A 21,457-nucleotide genomic window follows, 5' to 3' on the forward strand; every position below is an offset into this window, starting at 1 on the left:
CAGATCCTATGATCAGAACTATCTTCAACCAAGGTTAATGGCAGTGGGAACTGTCACACCAGCTTCCTGCCCTGGCAGATGATCAGCCTCTCCAGAGACTGAAGCAGATCTTGTATCCATTACATTCCTAATACATGGACAGTATACTGAACTGTGTGAAACCAAAACTATCAATTGTCCAATTGTGCCCATAGATTGTGACATTAACACTTCTTGCAGCGAACGTACTGCTTCTAACATAGAACCATAGAACCATAGAAAAGTTACAGCACAGAAGGAGGCCAGTTTGCCCATCTTGTCCGTGCCAGCCTGAGGACACCCAGGTGCACTTTCTAATCCCACCTTCCTGCACCCGGCTCATAGCCCTGCAGTTTACAGCACTTTATGTGCAGATCCAGGTACTTTTTAAAAGAATTTAAAGTTACTGCCTCTACCACCAACTTGGGCAGCGAATTCCAGACATCCACTACCCTCTGCGTAAAGAAGTTCTTCCTCATGTCCCCCCTACACCTTCTGCCACTTATCTTGAATCTATGTCCCCTGGTTCTAGAATTCTCCACCAAGGGAAACAATTTTATCCTGTCCACTCTATCTATTCCCCTCATAATTTTATACACCTCAATCAAGTCACCTCTCAGCATTCTTTGTTATAAGGAAAACAACCACACCCTATCCAATCTCTCCTCGTAGCTACACTTTTCTAACCCTGGCAACATTCTTGTAAATCTCCTCTGCACTCTCTCCAGAGATATTACGTCCTTCCTGTAATATGGTGACCGGAACTGCACACAATACTCCAGTTGAGGCCTCACCAGTTTTTTATACAATTCCAACATTATATCCTTACTTTTATATTCTATACCTCTGCCAATGAAGGAGAGCATTCTATATGCCTCCTTTACAACCTTGTCTACTTGAACTGTTGCCTTCAGGGACCTGTGTACTTGTACGCCAAGATCTCTCACTTCATCTACCCCTCTTAGTATATCCCAATTTATTTTGTAATCCCTGTAACTGTTTGACCTCCTTAAATGTATGACCTCACACTTCTCTATGTTAAAATCCATCTGCCACTTTACCGCCCACTCCACCAACCCATCTATATCGTTTTGGAGATTATGGCTATCCTCTACACTATCCACTACTCGGCCAATCTTCGTGTCATTTGCAAATTTCCCCAATCGTGCCCCCCATGTTCACGTCCAAACCATTAATATATAACACAAACAGCAAGGGTCCCAACACCGAGCCCTGTGGAACACCACTTGAGACAACTTTCCATTTGCAAGGGCATCCATTGACCATTACCCTTTGTTTCCTGTTACAAAGCCAACCTTTTATCCAGTTTGCCACATTACCCTGAACCCCATGGGCTTTTACTTTCCTGACCAATCTGCCATGTGGGACCTTGTCAAATGCCTTGCTAAAATCCATGTACTCAACATCCACTGCACTACCTTCTTCAACCCTTCTTGTCACTTCCTCAAAGAATTCAATCAAATTTGTGAGGCAAGACCTTCCTTTAACAAATCCATGCTGACCATCCCTGACTAGTCCATGTCTTTCCACATGACAGTTAATCCTATCTCTCAGGATTGATTCTACTAATTTGCTCACCACTAATGTAAGAATAACTGGCCTATAATTGCTTGGCATTTCCTTTGATCCTTTTTAATTTGCATTTTAGTTTGCATTTCTCCAGTCCTCCGGTACCTCCCCTGTATCTAGTGAAGATTGGAAAATCATCCTCAGAGCATCTGCTATCTCCTCCCTGACTTCCTTCAGCAGCCTTGGAACCAATCCATCTGGCCCTGGTGACTTATCAACTTTCAAGGATTTCAACCCTTCGAGTACTTCCTCTCTCTTTATGACTATCCCGTCCAATATCTCGCAGTGTTCTTCCTGGACTACTATATCTACGTCCTCCCCTTCCTTTGTAAACACAGAGACAAAATATTCATTCAAAACCCTTCCCACAGCCTCTGCATCTACACACAAGTTTCCATCTTCATCTCTGATAGGTCCCACTTTTTCCTTAACTAACCTTTTAGCATTAATGTATTGGTAAAACATCTTTGGGTTATCTTTAACTTTACTTGCTAATCTTTTTTCATGCCCTCTCTTTGATTTCCTTATTTCCTTTTTTACTTCGCCCCTGCACTTCCTATATTTGTCTAGGCTATCTGCAGTGCTTAGTTCTTTGTGCCTATCGTGTGCTTTCTTTTTCTGTTTGATCTTCCCCTGTATTCCTCTAGACAACCAGGGAGGTCTAGATTTGGCAGTCCCACTCTTATTTTTGTAGGGGGCATATCTACTTTGTACAATTAGGATCTCACTTCTTAGTGCTTCCCACTGGTTTTCCACTGTTTTATCCTCCAGCAGTGCTGTCCAGTCCACCTCAGCCAAGTCCCTCCTTATTTCTGCAAAATTTGTCTTCCCCCAGTTCAAGACTTTTACTCCTGCCTTATCTCTGCCCTTTTCCATGGTAATGCTAAATCTAACTGAATTGTGATCACTGTCCCCGAAATGGTCGCCAACTGTCGCTTCACCCACTTGCCCTTCTTCGTTCCCCAAGACCAAGTCTAGAATTGCATCTCCTCTCGTTGGGTTTGTCACTAATTGGTTGAAAAAATTTTCCTGGACACACTGCATGAATTTTTCTCCCTCACTGCCCCTTATATTGTTTGAATCCCAGTTGATATTAGGATAGTTGAAGACTCCTACTTTATTGTCCTCTTGTTCTTACAAGCAGAAATCTGCCTACATACTTGTTCTTTTATCTCCCTTTCACTATTTGGGGGTCTGTAGTATACTCCCAGTAGTGTGACTGCCCCTTTTTTATTTCTAAGCTCAATCCATAAAGCCCCATTTGTTGACCCATTTAGTATATCATCCCTTCTCACAACTGGAATTGATTCTTTAGCCATTAGTGCTACCCCCACCCCCTCCTTTTTTACCTCCTACTCTATCGTGTCTGAAGATTCTCTAACCAGGGATATTAAGCTGCTAGTTTTGTCCCTCCTTTAGCCAGGTCTCCGTTATAGCAATGACATCCTGCTGCCATGTGTCTACCTGTGCCCTTAACTCATCTACCTTGTTTGTAATACTCCTTGCATTGAAGTATAAACAGTTTAGCCCCGTCAATTTCCCTTGCTGGACACTTTTTAAACTTTGCTTCTCCTGTAACTCCATGTTACAGCTAACGTGCTACCTCCATTTTTCTGATCTGAATCTGACCTATCTGATCCTGGGATCCCATCCCCCTGCCACACTAGTTTATACATTTTTTATACTGTGGTCATTGTAGGCTAGAACCCACAACCCCCAGTGTTTGCGAGGTGATTGTGCTGCCCACTGAGCTCTGGTTGACACCTTAAACCATTGAGGACTTTATTTTCAATTTGAATAAATGTGAAGACTGGCCGTAGGGCCTCAAGGCATGTCCCCCTATAAATCCTGTCAAAAGCTGAATTCCATGTTCGTTATTTTAAAAATCATTCTGAATAGTTTTGTTTTTTTTGAAGAGCAGCTTTGAAATTTCTTGCAATTGTATTATTTGCCGGTCAGAGGGCCTGTATTGGTGAGACGCTGGCTAAAGTGGAACTGTTCCTGTTCTTTACTGCCCTGATACAAAATTTTAAGTTTCAAGTTCCACCGGATGTCAGTGAATTGGAGCTCGAGCCTTATGTGGGACTTCTTTCATTCCCCAAGTACCCCTATGTGTGTGCTGTCCGTCGCTGATGTAAACACCTCGTTCATGCTTTACCTGATTTTCCTTTTCTCAACTTCCTTAATCACTTATAGAAATGTGTGTGCGTGTGTTTTCTTACACAGTGGCTGTTATGTTTGTCATTGTGCTGAGTCCAGCTAGTCAGGTTTATGGTGTCTTCCCATTACGTCCTGTCACTAATGAACAAGCCGGCCAGAACGTTTAGTGAGTTGAGAGGTACACCATGAGTTGAGAATTTCCGGAACTTGCTGGGTGACTTAAGCTGCCCTCACCCCAACCGCACCCCCCACCCCGCCCCCCCCCCACCCCAATTGCTTCACACAACAACATCCAAGCCTTAACCTCCCAGTTATGTTAAGAACTTGCTGGATTTGCTGATTAATTGCTTATTGACCGCACTGAAGGAAGTATCTGTTAAACCCTAAGCTGGAGAGTGAATGGGCTTCATCTGAGGAGCAGGACGTTTGACAGTAAATTGTGGTGGGTGAAGATCCTTATTATTAATGGTGTAATTGCTAATTATGAGTGATGGACGTGTGCCAGTTTTGGTGAAATCATTATCGTCTCCTTTACAAATATAGGCCAGAATTTTCCAACCTCTCCCGCCAGCCGGATCTCTGGTCTCGCTGAAGTCAATGGACTTTTGAATGGCTCGCTGCATTTTCCAGCCCTGACTCCACTGTGATGGGGTCGGAAAATTCCACCCATAGTTACAATTTCACTACACCGATCATTAAGGATAAATTAGCCCTGCCTCCATCTCTTGGCCAAAACGATAAATCTGTGCCCTCTGGTCCTTGTATCATCAGCTAATGGGAGCAGTTTTTCCTTGTCTACTTTATCCAAACCTGCCTTAATGCTGCACACCTCCATCAATCTCCCTTCAATCTCCTTTGCTTCAAGGAGAATAACTACGGCTTCTCCAACCTAACTTGTGGATAACTGGCCGCCTCAGCTTTCCTTATTTATATTGCCAACCTGCAGATGAGCCTAGGTGGTCCATTGTCCCTGTGATTTGGAGTAAGCGTCGACAGTGGCAGTTGTGAAATTACACAAAGGAGGGCAGTCCATTCAAGGGGGAGACCCCGCCCATTCTAATTCAATCCAGAACTTTTCAGAAGCTTGGTAGTCTGTGTTTAAGTTGCTTAGGTCACCTGACCCCTTGTCAGCCACCTTAACAGTTCATCGTGTCCATTTAAAAATAAATAAAGGCAGTTCCAGGAGCTTGCATATGGGCACAGCCCATGTTTAAAGTTATGACTATGACATGCCTTTCACTGGGCATGACATGTGACATGCATCATCCACCATTATTCAGGCTTTGGTTCCCTGGAGAGTTGGCAACCTGAGAATGGCCTTCCAATTTGGACTCTATGTGAAAGCAAGGATCAATTTGCAAAGTTAATTTCTGGAAAGAGATATGGGTATGACAGATTCATGTAAGGCAGTGCTTCCCAAACTTTTTCCCGGTGTGACTCCATTTTAATGCCTTAGACTTTCTGGGACCCCAGAGTGGAAATTTGGGTGTTACAAGAGCTGTTGAGCAGGGCGGGGGCAAGATTCAGCTATTGAGTGGAGGGGGTGTTATTATTAACGTATTTGACACAATTGGCAAATGACTTTAATGTAATAATAGGATCCTGATTATTAATGTAATAGGATGCTGATTAATTATGCAATAAGATGCTGATTATTCATGCAATAGGCACCATACTATTCATGTAATAGTGACCTGATTATTACTGTAATAGGATTCTGAGCATTGATGTAATATGATCCTCTTTATTGATACAATGGGACTCTAATTATTAATCCAATAGCATCATGATTATTAACGTAGTATAATACTGATTATTGATGGAAGCTGATTGCTGATTATTGAATAAATAGACTTTCTACAAAAAAAACCACCTACCTTTTTACATGTATTTTTTGCAACAACAATTGGGCTTCAGACTGCAGTCCATTAGGCCATGCCTACCGCCAAAAAATGTGAGGATTTAAAGGAGCCTCGCAGTGATCAGAAATCGGTCCAAGCTCCATGGCAACCATTGCTGCTTTGGAGCTCATGACCCCAAAACCCCATCTCCTGATTCCACTACGGGTCACGACCCACAAGTTGGGAAGTCCTAATGTAAGGTCTTTAAACTTTGAGTATATTTTCATTATGAACTCCTCTCAGCAGCCACTTCCAGGAAACTCACAGTCCAGTTTTAAAATATGTTCAGGAGGAGAAATGAAAATTTTCAAAAATTCTCCATCTTTCAGATGAGACATTAATCCAAGGCCCATATCTGCCTGCTCAGATGCACTTGAGGCTCAATTTTGAAGAAGAGGAGGTGAGTTCTCGCCAATGCCTTGGCCAATATTTATCTATTTATTTATTTAATGTTACAAAAACAGATTATCCAGCCATTGTCACATTGTTGTTTGTGGGATCTTATCGTGTGCAAATTGGCTACCATGTTTCTGACACTACAACAGTAACTACACTTCAATGGTACTCATTGGCTGTAAAACGCTTTAGGATATCTAATGGTCATTAAAAGGCTATACAAATGTAAGACTGTTCTTTCTTTTTAAATCTTTTTTAATAATGTTTGCAAAAAAAAACAATGTTAGCTAAGAGCGGGATATTCCATCAGCTTTATAAAATAAAACATTGAGCTGACACTCAGATAGACAGAACGACACTAAACAGCACACACCATAATAGCAAAAGAGGAAGAAAGCGTTGAGAACTAATGAAGTGGACCAGGTCCCAGTGGCCTGGTAGGGTGGTGGAACTTGAGAGGCACCTTCCCAGCTCTGTACCAATGAAATGTAGAAAACCCCAGCACATGGGTGCAAAAGGCAAGGCTGAGACATATGTGCCCATCTTCAGCCAGAAGCGTCGAGTCAATGATCAATCTCAGCCTCCTTCTGAGGTCTCCACCATCATGGATGCCAGTCTTTAGCCAATTCTATTCATTCCATGTGACATCAAGAACCAGCTGAGTGTATATAGCAAAGGCTATTGGCCCCAATAATATCCTGGCTGTCGTGCTAAAATCTTGTGCTCCAGAAGTAGCTGTGCCCCTAGTCAAGCTGTTCCAATATAGCTATAACATTGGCATTTACCCAACAATGTGGAAAGTTGTCCTGGTATTAATTGTATAAGGTAAGGAAATACAGGTGGAAGGCATTGACTAGATGATTACTTTATCAAATATTAAGAAAGACTTATTGAAACTGGTATGTCTTGTAGAGTTATAATTTGTAGTGTCTCACTTTGTGAATAAATCTAAAAGTGAGTGCAGATTGACTTCTGGCCTCTTCCTTCACTACTGGCCGTCAGGAGTTTAGCATGGTAGCAGAGAATGGCTGCCCAAATGTGAAGGTTGAAAACTAAGAAAAAGATTTTTCAGGCAGAAGATTACAATCCGAGTAGCTTTGATGAAGAATGGCTGAAAACTAGCTTGAATTGTCAGGGTATAATTACCCACTAATGTTCTCAGAGTCTAAACCTTAAGACCAGTCAAAGAATGAAGTGGTTATGTTCCCAACAAGAAAGAAACAAGGTGTGGCCTTGGCATTGTCACATCCTGACAAAAGTAAAATTAGAAGCAAAGTGTTTTCTGAGCCGGAGGTCCATCAGTTGGATACTGATGGAGGCTTGGATCTTCTGTTAGGCTACATGGATGAAATTTACCAGAAAGATGATCTATTAGATGCCGATGAGGCATGTCGGACTTTGATAGATTTCAAGAGCAGGATTTTCGGGTCATCAGGCAGGCACAGTGTTGCTGGCTCAGGAATGGCCGGGAAACGGTCCGCCACCCGCTAGTGGCCCCCGACCGCGATTTCACTCTGGCTGCCAATTAACAGCCAGGGCTGCCGGGGTGGTGTTATTGTCCCTATCAACTGGTCTATGGGAGGAACCCCAAATTATCTTCTGTGCTGGCTGATAGTCCCTCTGCCCTAGTTCCATTTTTCGGCACACTTGAATGCTTTACATGCAGATTGCAGGGAGTAGAGTTTTTCTCCAGTCTGAGATCTTGGTAAAAATCCCGAGAGCTCTAAGGCATTGTATAAGACCGTCTGAGATCGACTTGATCTGGGGATATGGCGTATTATATAGGAGAGGGCCATAAGAAATGGAAAGGTCCTAGTAAGGCACCAGGATGTGTTGGTAAGACAGTGGTTATCTAACATGGTAATCAAACTATTAAGGTTTATTCCTCATGGTCATTTGTGATTGATTGCAAACTCTCAGAATCTGAGTAGCTGATGGAAGGCAATGAGGCACCCTGTACCTCACATACTCGTGTGTCTTGTAATGACAGTTCTGAGGAACAGAATGCAATAATTCAACGGAATAAAACCCGTCACGTTTCTACCTCTCTTCCATTCTGAAGAAGAGCCATATTGGACATGAAACATTAACTCTCTTTTTCCAGAGACGCTGCTAGACCTGCATTTATTTCAGATTTCTAGCATCTGCAGTATTTCACTTTTAGTTTAGGAGCTTAATTCACGATGTGTAGGTGAATGTGGCTCACCTCCTGACTTCCCAAAGCCTGTCCACCATCAACAAGGCACAAGTCAGGGGTGCAATGGAATACTCTCCAATTGTCTGAATGAGTGCAGTTCCAATAACACTGAAGAAGTTCAACACTTTCCAGGACAAAGTAGCCCATTTGATTGACATCCCACTTCATCTCTACCACTAGAAGGTTAAAAGTATCAAGCACGTGGCAATACCACCCCCTGCCGGTTCCCCGCCAAGGCACACACCGTTCTGTTGTGGATCTGTTTGGCTCTTCTCCCATCGTCACTGGGTCAGTGCTGGAACTCCCTCCCTAATGGTACCTTGGGAATGCTTTCACCACATGATTTGCAGTGGTTCAGGAAAGCTGTTCACCACCTTTTCAAGGACAAATAGGGATGGGTAACAAATATCTTCCTGGCAAGTTCCACATTTCATGAATAACTCAATAAAAGTACTAGATCCGCAACCTGCTCCATCCCCAGAAGCACTGATACATCATCCTAGCAAACCAAAAGCTGTTGACAGGGAGAGAATGGGAGCTGTGGTTGACTGAAGTTGTTAAAGTCAATGGTAAAACAAAATGCCTATTATAAAAATGAAGTGGTCTACCTGGAGCTTCACTGAAACAGTGTAGATAGCTAAGGACAGAGAGGTCAGTGTGGGAGTATGCCAGTGATTTAAAGTGGGAAGCTAGCCATTGTCTCATGAAAAGAATTAAGGAACTTATTGTTTTGAGAAGAAGAAAAACTCCTTGTTCACTTTATCCATTTTATTTGTGTCATGGAAGAAGTGGAAGAATTAAAATTCATCATATGGCAATATGAAAAATGATATGGCAAACAGAAACAGGTTGGAAAGCTGCCTGATTGGGCGGTAGGTTTAGATTGAATAGGAACCTGCAAAGGGAATTGGATCAATACTTGAAGGAGAAAGAATTGCAGGGATATGGAGAAAGAGTGGGTGGGTGGGAATAGTGGACTGCTCTGAGAAAGAGCTGGTGCAGTAACTCACCATCCTGACTTTGAAATATATCGCCGTTCCTTCACTGTCACTGGGTCAAAATCCTGGAACTCCCTTCCTAACAGCACTGTGGGTGTACCTGTGCCACATGGACTGCAGCAGTTCAAGAAGGCAGCTCACCACCACCTTCTCAAGGGCAACTAGGGATGGGCAATAAGTGCTGGCCCAGCCCAAAGAAGCCCACATCCTGTGAATGAATACAAAAAAAGAAATGATGGGCTGAATGGCCTTGTTCTGTGCTTTGGTATTCCATGATTCAATGAATTGGAATAAACATGATAAACCAGATAGTCTCCTTCTGTTATAAAATGCTGGAAAAATTCAGCAGGTGTGGCAGCATCTGTGGACAGAGAAACGTTCTGAGTCGGTATGACACTTCTTCTGAAGATGAGTTATACGGACTGGAAACATTAACTCTGTTTCTCTCTCCACAGATGCTGCTAGAGCTGCTGAGATTTTCCAGGGGAGAGGGAGGAGTTGGGAGGAAGGGATCGGTAAGGCTGCATCTTACCATTACTATCAAGCAAAAGATCTAAGTCTTGTTTCGTACTTCGTCGACTGGCTTGGATCGATTTAACATTTGAAGCATTTTCTTTGTCCTACCCTAGAACGTTGGCCATTTGAGAGTTGAGAAAACAGGACCTGGTCGGGGAAGAGGTCAGGGCACCTCTTCAAGTTGTCTACAGGGACAATTTTAAGAGATTGCCCACCAGTTGGCAAATTAGTAAATATTTACACAGTTCTTTCATTAACAATGGAATGTATTTGAACAAGTTTTCTCCACTTAGATCTCAAACCAGGCCTTTGCTCAAACTTTCTCTCCTGTACCCATTCCCCAGCTAGAGGTAGCCATACTTCACGAGTCAGCAGATTTTGTCTATGTGACTCACGTACCCTCTGACCAATTGCATGAAGCTTATTTGTTATTCCCTGTTTTAAATCTAACTGTTGCTGTTGGGTCAAGGAACCAGAAAGTGTAGAAGCAATAAAAGAACCATGGGTAAGTGGTGTGTGCATGTCAACTCCATACATCAAGTAACAGGGTGTTCTGGGCAACACAGTCCCAGAAGCAGATGTGGACACATTGTTAATTGATAGTTGCACCTCTGGAATGATGGCGGTCCACTTATTCCCTCTGATTCTCAAGAGTTTGGTCAATAACTGTTTTACCTCCTGGTTTTTACGTTCCACCAGTCCTGCCGATTGTGGATGATGTTCTGTGATGTGCTTTAACCCCTTTGCTTACAATAGTCCCTGAAGACACTGGAAACAAAGGCACTGCCCTGATTGGAGTGTAGGATCTCGGGTGCACCAGCTACAATAGCAATGTCAGTAATGGCATCAACAAGTGAGTTTTCCGAAACAGATTTCACGGGGACCAGCCAGCAGAAGGATGTGCAACCATCTACACAAATGAGAACATGTCTATCCATGATGAAGGGGGAAGTGGTCCAATAAAATCTACCAAAGATTTCTGCATTGACTTAGTAGGCTCACAGGAGCCAGTGTTGGTGGTTTAAGGATTGGTGATTTATTCGTTACTTTTTAAAATTCGTTCATGGGATGTGGGTGGCGCTGGCTGGGCCTGTATTTATTGCCCTTGAGAAGGTGGTGCTGAGCAGCCTTCTTGAACCACTGCAGTCCATGTGGTACAGGCACACCCACAGTGCTGTTAGGAAGGGAGTTTCAGGATTTTGACCCAGCAACAAAGAAGGAATGGCGATATATTTCCAAGTCAGGATGGTGACTGACTTGGAGGGGAACTTCCAGGTAGTGGTGTTCCCATCTATCTGCTGCCCTTGTCCTTCTAGGTGGTAGTGGTTGTGGTTTGGAAGGTGCTGTCTAAGGAGCCTTGGTGAATTCCTGCAGTGCATCTTGTAGATGTTACACACTGCTGCTATTGTGTGTCGGTGGTGGAGAGAGTGAATGTTTGTGGATGTTGTGCCAATCAAGTGGGCTGCTTTGTCCTGGATGGTGTCCAGCTTCTTGAGTGTTGCGGGAGCTGCACTCCTCCAGGTAAGTGGAGAGTTCTCCATCACACTCCTGACTTGTGCCTTGTAGATGGTGGACAGGTTTGGGGAGTCAGGAGGTGAGTTACTTGTCGCACGATGCCTAGCTTCTGAGCTGCTCTTGTAGCCACAGTATTTATATGGCTAGTCCAGTTCAGTTTCTGGTCAATGGTAACCCCCTGGATGTTGATCATGGGGGATTCAGTGATGGTAATGCCATTGAACATCAAGGAGCAATGGTTGGATTCTCTCTTGTTGAAGATGGTCATTGCCTGACACTTGTGTGGCGCAAATGCTACTTGCCACTTGTCAGCCCAAGCCTGGATATTGTCCAGGTCTTGCTGCATTTGGACATGGACTGCTTCAGTATCTGAGGAGTCGTTAATGGTGCTAAGCATTGTGCAATCATCAGGGAACATCCCCACTTCTGACCTTATGATGAAAGGAAGGTTATTGATGAAGCAGCTGAAGATGGTTGGGCCTAGGCTACTAGCCTGAGGAACTCCTGCAGCAATGTCCTGGAGCTGAGATGACTGACCAACAACAACCATAACCATCTTCCTTTGTGCTAGGTATGACTCCAACCAGCAGAGAGTTTTCCCTCTGATTCCCATTGACTCCAGTTTTGCTGGGGCTCCTTGATGCTACACTTGGTCAAATGCTGCCTTGATGTCAAGGACAGTCACTATCACCTCACCTCAGGAGTTCAGCTCTTTTGTCCATGTTTGAACCAAGGCTGTCGTGAGGTGAAGAGCTGAGTGGCCCTGGCAGAACCCAAACTGGGAGTCAGTGAGCAGGTTATTGCTAAGCAAGTGCCACTTGATAGCACTGTTGATGACCCCTTCCATTAATTTACTAATGATGGAGAATAGACTGATGGGGCAGTAATTTGTGGGGTTGGATTTGTCCTGCTTTATGTGTACAGAACATACCTGGGCAATTTTCCACATAGCCGGGTAGGTGCCAGTGTTGTACCTGTACAACAGATTACATGGTTCATAATTCGCCACGTATGTTTTACAGGCACAGAGCCTGCCTGGCCACCAATGTAAAGGAGTCAATGCGCAACATGTTGTACAGTCACTGCAAAGCGCCTGACCTATACCCTCGTCAGCTTCTTTTACAAGTTGTTCTCGTTTGTGACTCGAGGATGCTTCTCGGACTGACTTGGGCAACTTAACCAGTACAATATCAGTCCGGGTGTCCGAGTAAAAGTGCTTGGATGGATATCCTTTCAGATTCTCCTTTCTCAGGTCTAACAGCTGGATCAGTTCCTCATCCTGGTGAGCTGATCTCAAGGCCCGAGTTAGAACAGTAACCGTGGCGGCCCCTCCCGAGGAGGTGAATTGCAGACTGCGCTCTTCACCTGCCCATCTACCAGACTGTTGCCCCTTCGAGTGGATTGAAACAGTGATATGCCCGGCTCCATAAATTACCTGACAATTACATTTCTCCGTCCGCAAATGGAGAATGTCTTCCCATAGTGACTCATGTTTTATAGGGTGATGTTTACGATTAGTAAAACCTGTCTGTTCCCAGAACACAAAGTCCAGGTTATAGCTCCGTTTGCAATAGTCACTATCAGTACAAATTAAAGTGGTATAGTAATAGGCTTCTTCTGCTCCTTCTAAAGCGTAGCGCAATGTTACTAAGATAAAAACAAAAAGCTAAAAGCTACTGCGGATGCTGGAAATCCAAAACAAAAACAGAATTACCTGGAAAAACTCAGCAGGTCTGGCAGCATCGGTGGAGAAGAAATCAGTCAACGTTTCGAGCCTTCACGGCCCTTCGGCAGAACTGAAGCATAGTTAGGAGAAAGGAGAAATATAAGCTGGTTTAAGGTGGGGGGGGGTGCGGGGGGAGAGAGAAGTTGAGGGTGGGGTGGTTGTGGAGATAAGCAAGCAGTGATAGGAGCAGATAATCAAAAGATGTCACAGACAAAAGGATCAAAGAGGTGTTGAAGGTGGTGATATTTATCTAAGCAAATGGCAATGTTACTACTTCAGCGTGCTGTGCTGTCCGCTGGCCAAGGGCTATAGATAGTAATTCCTCTGGATAGAAGGAATAAGAGCCCCGGAAGAGACCTGTCGCTATCTCCATCCCAGCTGAGGCCTGTTGCGATGTCCCTTGTTTAGCCACCATTGATGACCCATCGCAGTAAATAACCTGATGATACTCTGTGAGTGGTCTCAAAGGCATTTGTTTAATTCCCTCCTCCGTATCATCATCTCCCATAACAGGTCGGTGATCTAAGTTCATGTCTGAGGGTAAGAATTTGAAAACGAGTGTTGGATCGTTCAGCAATGAAGCCCATTTATCGTGTCCAATCTGAGTGGCTCTTTTCTCGTCTGATACCATCCGCAAAACCGATCGCAAATCTGCGATTTCAGCAGAAATGGTCATGGGGTGTGTCCCTCGAAGGGTCTTGACAGGGCACGCAGTCCTATCATAGTCATGCCTCTTTCCTTTTTAACTGTACCTCCTTTCAACATTGGAGAAATGATAAGAATGAAAGCGAACAGAAGCGTTGTGACTCTCATTGTGAAAAGCAGCAGCTGCTCCCTTAGGCGAAGTCCGGATAGGGATACTGAGTGGGACCTGCGAGTCTCCCTGTTCCAAATCCACGGCTTTCTGTACATCACCGCACAATTGCTGTCATTTCGAAAAGCCACCTGAGGGGAAAAAAGGGTAAATGAGCCTCTTGTCGCTTCGCCCACTCTCGCTTAGAGAGGCGCTGGGAGTTCAGCAAAGCTCGGTGTAAGATCTGGCAACGTTTAGGAGTCCCCAAACTGGCTTGCAAGTTTTTCAAAGTCTTAGGGTGAACTGAAATTAGCTTTTCCTTATAGGAAAGGCTTAATCTCCGACCTTTCCCAGTAATACGGAAACCTAGAAATCCTACTCGCTCCTTGACAAACTGACTCTTTTTCATGTTGATTAAATACCCAGCCGCAGTGAGCCGGGATAAAACCATACCAACAGCGTTAAAGTGATCCTGCAGATCCCTGTGAGGAAGGGAGATGTCATCCGCCCTAAGAGTTAGTATTAGGCATGTCTTTTAAAATGTTAATGACATGAGCAAGAAAAAGTGCTGGACTACCAAGGAAACCCTGAGGGAGGTGGGTCCAGACAGACTGAACCCCATCTGGGGCTGTCAGCCATTCAGCTGGTGAGTGGGACCAAAAGTCATCTGCGAGGTCGATACCTGATTTGTGCTTCTCCCTCCTGATACCAGTGAGAAGCACAGCAGAATTCTGCTATTGAGCTGAATGAGGGGCAGAAATTTATTTAGGGATGTATAATCAACTACTAATCTCCATCTATCATCGGGTTCAGGGACACCAAACAAAGAGGAGTTAGTACGAGAAGGCATTTTAACCAGGACATCCTGTCCCTCTCAATCTCTAATAGTATTGGAAAGATCCAGCTTCCCTTTATGATTGCGATAGGCCAGTGTTTTTGAGTTCTGTGTCCACCGGCGTTAAGGGAGTGAGTGAGGCTCAAAATCTACCTCGCCACATCGATTAGGATGGTTTTGTAAATAAGAATAATATTTGTTAAGGAGCAGTTTAGCCCCCTCCTCTAGATAGGTGTGGTCTAGTTGTGCCTGAACATGGTCCAAGCCTGCCAGGCGATAATGGTGGCGGAGACTGTGTTCAACATTATCCTATCTTTGTTGGTCATCAGGATAAGCAGCTAGGGCGCCCTCACAGGGCATCCTGAGAGCAGAATTGTCATACCAGTCAGCTCCGCAACTATGAACAGTCTCCCATTTACTGTTAGTAAGAATCTTGCCCAACCGGTAAGCAGCTATCAAGCCGTTAGATTTTACTGTGCTATGAAGGATCTCCCTGACTGAAGCCGTAATATGACCCACCCTGAGTTGCCTGTAGGACATAGGCATAGATTTGAATCCAGTTATTGACTGGTTAAGTGGGGGAGCTAGATCCACTCGCAGCATCATCTGCAGGAACTGTCTAAAATGTCCGGGAGCCCCAGAACTTCACAGCAACTGTCTAACTTGTCAAGGTTATATAAGATCCAGCTCGTCTTATCACGGTCTGCGTGGCCAGGTCTGCCACACATGGCATTGATAGAGATGCTGCCTTCTTCCAGATAGCCTGTTGAATAATTTGCCGGCTGATTTACAATTACCCAGATATTATAAGGGTCCGGGGGTCTCTTTTGCAAAAAATTGTTTATTCCCACTTTCAGAAAATGCAGAAGAGGTGGGTTCTTAAACTGCACACAGAAGATGACAAGAGACGTTATACTTTACTAACCTATTTACAAATTTATTAAAGAACTGTTTAACATGTAATACACTTTAAAGTGGATAAGTAAATCGCAACGTTAATGACTATAAAAGGTAGCAAACCTAGTTCTAATAGAGAATCCAGTGAAAAAGACTGTAAAATACAATGCTGCAGTTAAAATCGGTTATGGATATCCATCAACTATTCAAATAATGTGTTACCTTAAATCCCAGCGTGGCACAGTTGCCTGACCAGCAGAACACAAAAAACTTTCTGCTTTGAGATTTCCAGCTCCTCAACAACCAGAGAAATATTGGAGGGCTCACAATTGACCTGAAACCCTTCAACAATATCTCTGATTTTCCGAAGGGAAACTCGTACATTTATACCCTTCTTTAAAACCAGGTTACCTCATCATTATCAGCTATGGGAGGCGCCTACTTCATTAAAACTCCTCCTTTTGATTGACCCAGAAAGTTCACCGTTATTTAATTGTTGAAATGGTTTTATTATTGTCAACGCAGTGAACCGATGGCTGGTCAACTTGTACTTATAATATGTTCTAATATTATTCCTGATAACTTTCAATTGCTGCTGTGGCGGTGATTTTCCGTGCCCGCTGGCATCGGGCGTGTTCAGTGACATCAGTGGACAATATGCCACAATCGGTTTCACAACGGCATGAAACCAGTTAGTGATCGTCCAATCGGTGTGCTGCGTTCTCCGCCATCGGACATCGGAAACCTCATTGTAATAGATCAGCATATCTTGCATATCATTATAAGGCCTGCCCTCTGCAATCTTCCCCCACCACAATACCCACCGCCCCCACCACCCACCCACCCTGCTGGTTCCTTCGCACACGTCAGCGGGAAATCACGCTGGTGAAAAACACATCTCGACAACTGTGACTTGCAGAAGTTGGGACTTGCCACCAGGGTTTTGCTCACATCGCGGACATCCAAGGAGCAGAAGATGCTGGAGCCCGACACCATTGGCACGTTGGAGGGATGTCCATGGCCTGCTGGGTGGATGCTCACGGACATGGCTCTGCAGTCGCCATTGATGGTCACAACGGATGATGGATGAGGGGGTGGGGGAGGAAGGGTTAGGATCAGCTGAGAGAGGAAGAGATGTGGGGGGAGTGAGGTTGGGAGGGGAGAATGAAGGTATCAGAGGGAGGTTGGCGGGGAGGGAGAATGGGGTGGGCGGAGGGGGTATGGGGGAGAAGACAGCAACTGGGGAGGTAGGCGTAAGGGGGCTGGAAGGTGCAAGGGATAGAGTGTGGAGAGGGGAGGGTGTCCCGGAGGAGGAAGGGGAGCACAGAGGGGAGGGTGCCCAGGGGGAGGAAGGAGTTTGGAGAGTGGAGGCTATCCAGGAGGAGGAAGGGGAGCAGAGATTGGAAGGAGTAAGGGTGCAGGAAGAAGTAAGAACAGAGGAAGGAGTCAGGAAGGGGTTAGGAGTAAATCTGGAGGAAGAAATGAGGCTGGAGGAAGAGGTAAGTCTGGAGGAAGGAGTTGGGAATGGGGAGGGATTAAAGGTGATGAAAGAGGTAAGGGTGGAGGAAGGAGTCAGGAAGAGGTTGGGACCAAGTGGGGAGGGTGGAGGAGTTGAGGGGGGGTTGGAGGTCTGGGCAGGGGAAGCGGTTCCAAGGGGGAAAGTGGTTCTAGGAGGGGAAGGGGTGCAAAGGAGGGAAGGGGTGCAAAGGGGTGGATATGCAGGTGAACGTGCATGGGAGGGGTTGGATAGATCAATCCCTGCCTCCTGGGGAGCGAAACGAGGGTGGGTGTGGTATGGAGGAAGGCTGAGAATGACCGATGGAAGAGTGAGGCGGTAGGTTGGGAGGGTGAGGGTTTGCAGGTAGCAATAGAAAGGACAGTGAGGGTGGTTGGTGGGGTCCCGGAGGCAGACATGGATCCAGTGGGTGGGAAGGAGGAGGTCGGGGTGGTTAATGTGGATGGGGGTGGGATTTTTGGGAAGGAAGGGAACATGAACATTCGCCTGGACATCCCCAAAGGAAAAGGGTTCTGGCTGATAGGTAACGGAGGGGAGCTGGAAGGTGATGCTAGGGGGTCAGTTGTGATGGGGGAGAGGAAATGGGCGACTGGGGGAGTGTAAAAGATGGTGGTATGCACAATGAAACCAGACCATGTTTGCTATATGGAAAGAGAAACCATTGTGGTGGGAGAGACTATGTGCTGCATGGGAGTGTGATCATTGGGTGGGTGGAGATGCAGGTCAGCTCAGATGGATAACTGAAAGTGAACCCCAGCAGGCAGCATTCAAAATGCTCAGGACATTGAGGTGAGTGTGAAATGTGAAGGGTATGCATGTGTGGGAGAGTGCTTGCATGAGGCTCTGAAAGGTCTTGCCACACAAACGCTTTTCCCTCCAGAACCACTCGTGGGCCGGCTGCTCCTTCTGCAGTGATGGGTCTTCGAGGCTGCTTATTTCCAGCTCTTCACTGGAGGAGGTGTCCTCTTGGCCGGAGGTGAGGATATGGATGGAGCTGAGGGACTGGCTGGCTGAGGGTGTTGGTCCCTTGGCAGAGCTCCCTGTGATCCAAAGAAGAGATAATTAGTGCAAGGCAGCAGAGTCAAAAGCAGGAGAGAGAGCCCTCACAGTTGCATAGAGAGAGACGATGTGGTGCAGGATCCTCAGGTGGGTGTTCGCCTCCGAACTGTCACTGTCACTGCAGGCAGGGTCCGCATCCTCACCAGTCAGTGTTATGGCACGCTCCTCAAAGTGAGTGAGCCACTCCACCCTCTGTCTGGGACCTCTCCCTGCTGATGTGGGCCAGCTTCTCCTGCATGAAACCAGATGGAGAGAGTGTGAGCAGCACACATGGCACTGCGTGGGATGTTTGTGTGGTGAGCGGCACCATGGACAGGAATGAGGAAGTGAGCTGGAGAGGATATGAGCCTGATGGAGATGTGAGTGTGTGCGTGTGAGAGTTAGTGGTGTTGTCCCTTGAGCACTGAGGTCCCTGTGGATGTGTGATGGGTTTATGCGTGTATGAGTTGAGAGTTGAGGAATGGATGAGACCATTCACTCTGTAGTGGCACTGGGTGGCTGTCCTCTTTTACAGGAAATTGGCGCTGACCACAGCTACCACCACCTCCCAAGCCTGGTTGGTAACATCGCTGCCCATCCTGCAGCCAGAACGGGGTAGTGGACATCGTGGTGGGCTTCCACGGCATCCAAAAGCCATTCCAGTGACGCGCCACTAAACCTGGGCACCACAGTCTTCTTGCCTATCGTGAACATCTTCCCTGTAGTGGTTGTGGCCTGGAAGCGCTGAGATGTGTGCGCACGGCTGGAATTTAAATATGGCGCCCGGCGTGATGAAGCGGTGAGGTGATGGCGGGCAGGTGAATGAGAGCTCCCTCCATCATTGAAATGGCACGTTCCCTGGGAATGCATAAATTATGTGACGGGATTGGGAGGATACAGCATGAAAACCCGCCATTGTGGCCAGAACATTGCTTTACCCGCCCTCTACCGTACTTAGCGCAAACCTGGGACGATTCCGCCCTATATCTTCATAAAGTGATTTTAAACTTTTAATGAAGAAATAGAGACTTTTAAGAGTTGTTTTCTTTTTCACCAGCTTGGATAGAACTGCAATTCTATAATATTTATTCTTCTGTTGGGTGTCTGATCATGTCCAATTCTGATACACTGAGCTAAGTTTTAGGGATGTCTTCTTAATAGATATTGGCAACAGTACCATGCTATACCATCATTAATCTTTCCTAAAATTCCTTTCCTAGTGAATAAAGCAATTAAGCTTATCCCTATTTCCAGCTTCTGGCTTCTGGGTAAAAATGGCTAACCATTAGCCTGTGGACATTTTCTTAATTTTGAAGTATAATGTCCTAAATATATATGAATTCTACCTATTTATTTGCATATTTCCTTCGCAAATGGTCTTCCCATTGAATCCAGAAGAAATGGAGCAGGCATTGCTGATGGAATTTCTCTAGCACTCTTATGTGTACTTTATATACAGTCCAGGTGGTGGTGCCAGCTGCTCTGTACATAGGACTTTTGTTGGCTTGAGGAAGCCTTTGTGGTCAAACCCTGAATGCTGTCGTTTGTAGAAGACTGAGTTTGCACAGCTGATCCAGCATTGGATATCTTCATCAATGGTGGCCTTTTGAGAGAGGGTGCTTGCCAAAGTTTGGGAAGTGCTTGACGTATTCCAGAGTCTCTCCTTCAACATATTTGGGAGGAAGAAAATTTGGCTGTCCAGGTATGAGTTGATATAAATTTGTTTTGGCGACACTCAAGGACAGGGAGAATTGTTTGTAGAGATCAAAGAGAGCTTGAAAACCTGGTGCAGATATCAACAACCTGCAGGTCATGTATATTCATGGTAGTCAGTTTAGACTTGTCATGGATGTGACTGAGATTGAAGAGTTTTCCATCTAGACAGTACTTAACACACACCAGAGGGCAGTGGATCCATGATGAGGTGAATAGCCACTGTCAGGTAGATTGTGAATAGTAAGGGGGCTAGCACACAGCCTTGCATGACCCTAGTCCAGACTTTGAAGGTGTCTATTTCAAATCTTCCACCAAAGACAGTTGCAGTCATATCATCATGAAGCAATTGCAGGATTGTGACAAAGTTTCTTGGACATCCAAATCTCTGGAGCACAATCCAGAGAGCCTTGTGATTTACTGAGTCAAATACTTTGGTCAGGTTGATGAATGCAATGAAGAGTTCCTGGTGATGTTCTCAACAGTTTTCTTAGATTTGTCTGACAACAAGGATCATGTTGGAGGTTCCTTTGGAAGGTGTGAAGCCACTCTGTGTCTCTGGGAGGATTTCCTCAGCCACAGGAAGTAGACGTTTAAGAGAATGCGTGTCAGGATTTTCCCTGCCATGGACAAGAGGAAATACCTCGATCGTTTCCACAGAATGATTTAACTCCCTTCGTGAAGATAGTTATGATTGTCATATTCCTGAAGTTGGGGTGGGGATGGTGTAGTTCTTTGCCCTCAGAAATCTAAATAGGATGAGTACATGGAGCCTTGATGCGAGCAAAGACCCACCAGCTTTGAAGACCTCCACTGGAATACCATCAGGGCTGAAGGCTCGATTGTTTTTCATCCGTTTGATTGCTTGTGGCAGCTCTCCCATCGATGGTGGTTCACCCCTGGATTCTTCCACAGGATGTCGAGGGATAGCCAGGTGATTTTCAGCTGCCACTTGAGATTCACAGTTGAGAAGTTGTTGAAAATTGTCTTTCCAGCATTGATGGATGGCATTGTCACCCTTAAGAGGAGAAACACAATCCTGTGAGCAAAAGGGGATTTTGTCCATTTGACCTTGGTCTATATTTGACCCAGGTAGCTTCAAAAATACTTTGCATGTCATAATGGTCAGCATATTGTTGAATCTCTTGAGCTTTCATGTCCCAGCACATGTCCTTTACCTTCTGGATTTTCTTTGATCTCTGAGCTAATAGAATGCTGCCTTCTTGACTTCAGCCTGGGGTTGTTCAGCCAGGCAATGAAGGCTGCACTTTTTTGTTGTAGGAGGTCATATTTTTCAGCATCCCTTTCATCAAACCAGTCCTGCTGATGACAGTGCTCGAACCCAATGGCCTGGGCACAGGATTCTAGTACAGCTGACTTTATTGGAGCCCATGGTCCTGGAGTTGAGTTGGATGTGTGAAGATTTTCCAGATTGGTTGTGAGCTGCACTTGGAATTCCTCTCTTCAGTCAGGCTGCTTTAGGGTTGACACATTGACTTTTCCCTCTTGGATGTTTGGGTGTTGCGAAATCTTGTTGCTCGGTGAATGTTCATGCATGTCCAACGTGTGGATCGGGAGATAGACACATCACTTAGATCTTTGACCTGAACAGTGAGATAATCCAGGAAGTGCCGGTCCTTTGATCTAG

The 21,457-nt window shown here is 45.3% G+C and overlaps 1 long non-coding RNA gene across 1 annotated transcript in view; it reads left to right on the plus strand.

Annotated features, from left to right (window-relative positions):
* Window positions 1-3,586: 3,586 nt before the first annotated feature.
* The window catches only part of LOC144690985 (uncharacterized), a 36,135-nt gene continuing 18,264 nt past the window's right edge, over window positions 3,587-21,457 (plus strand). The window contains exon 1 of the long non-coding RNA XR_013579022.1: window positions 3,587-3,875. This is a non-coding gene — a long non-coding RNA (uncharacterized LOC144690985). The remainder of the gene's footprint in view (window positions 3,876-21,457) is intronic.

This window comes from Cetorhinus maximus, chromosome 15, assembly GCF_964194155.1.
Source record: "Cetorhinus maximus chromosome 15, sCetMax3.hap1.1, whole genome shotgun sequence".
Lineage (NCBI taxonomy): Eukaryota > Metazoa > Chordata > Chondrichthyes > Lamniformes > Cetorhinidae > Cetorhinus > Cetorhinus maximus.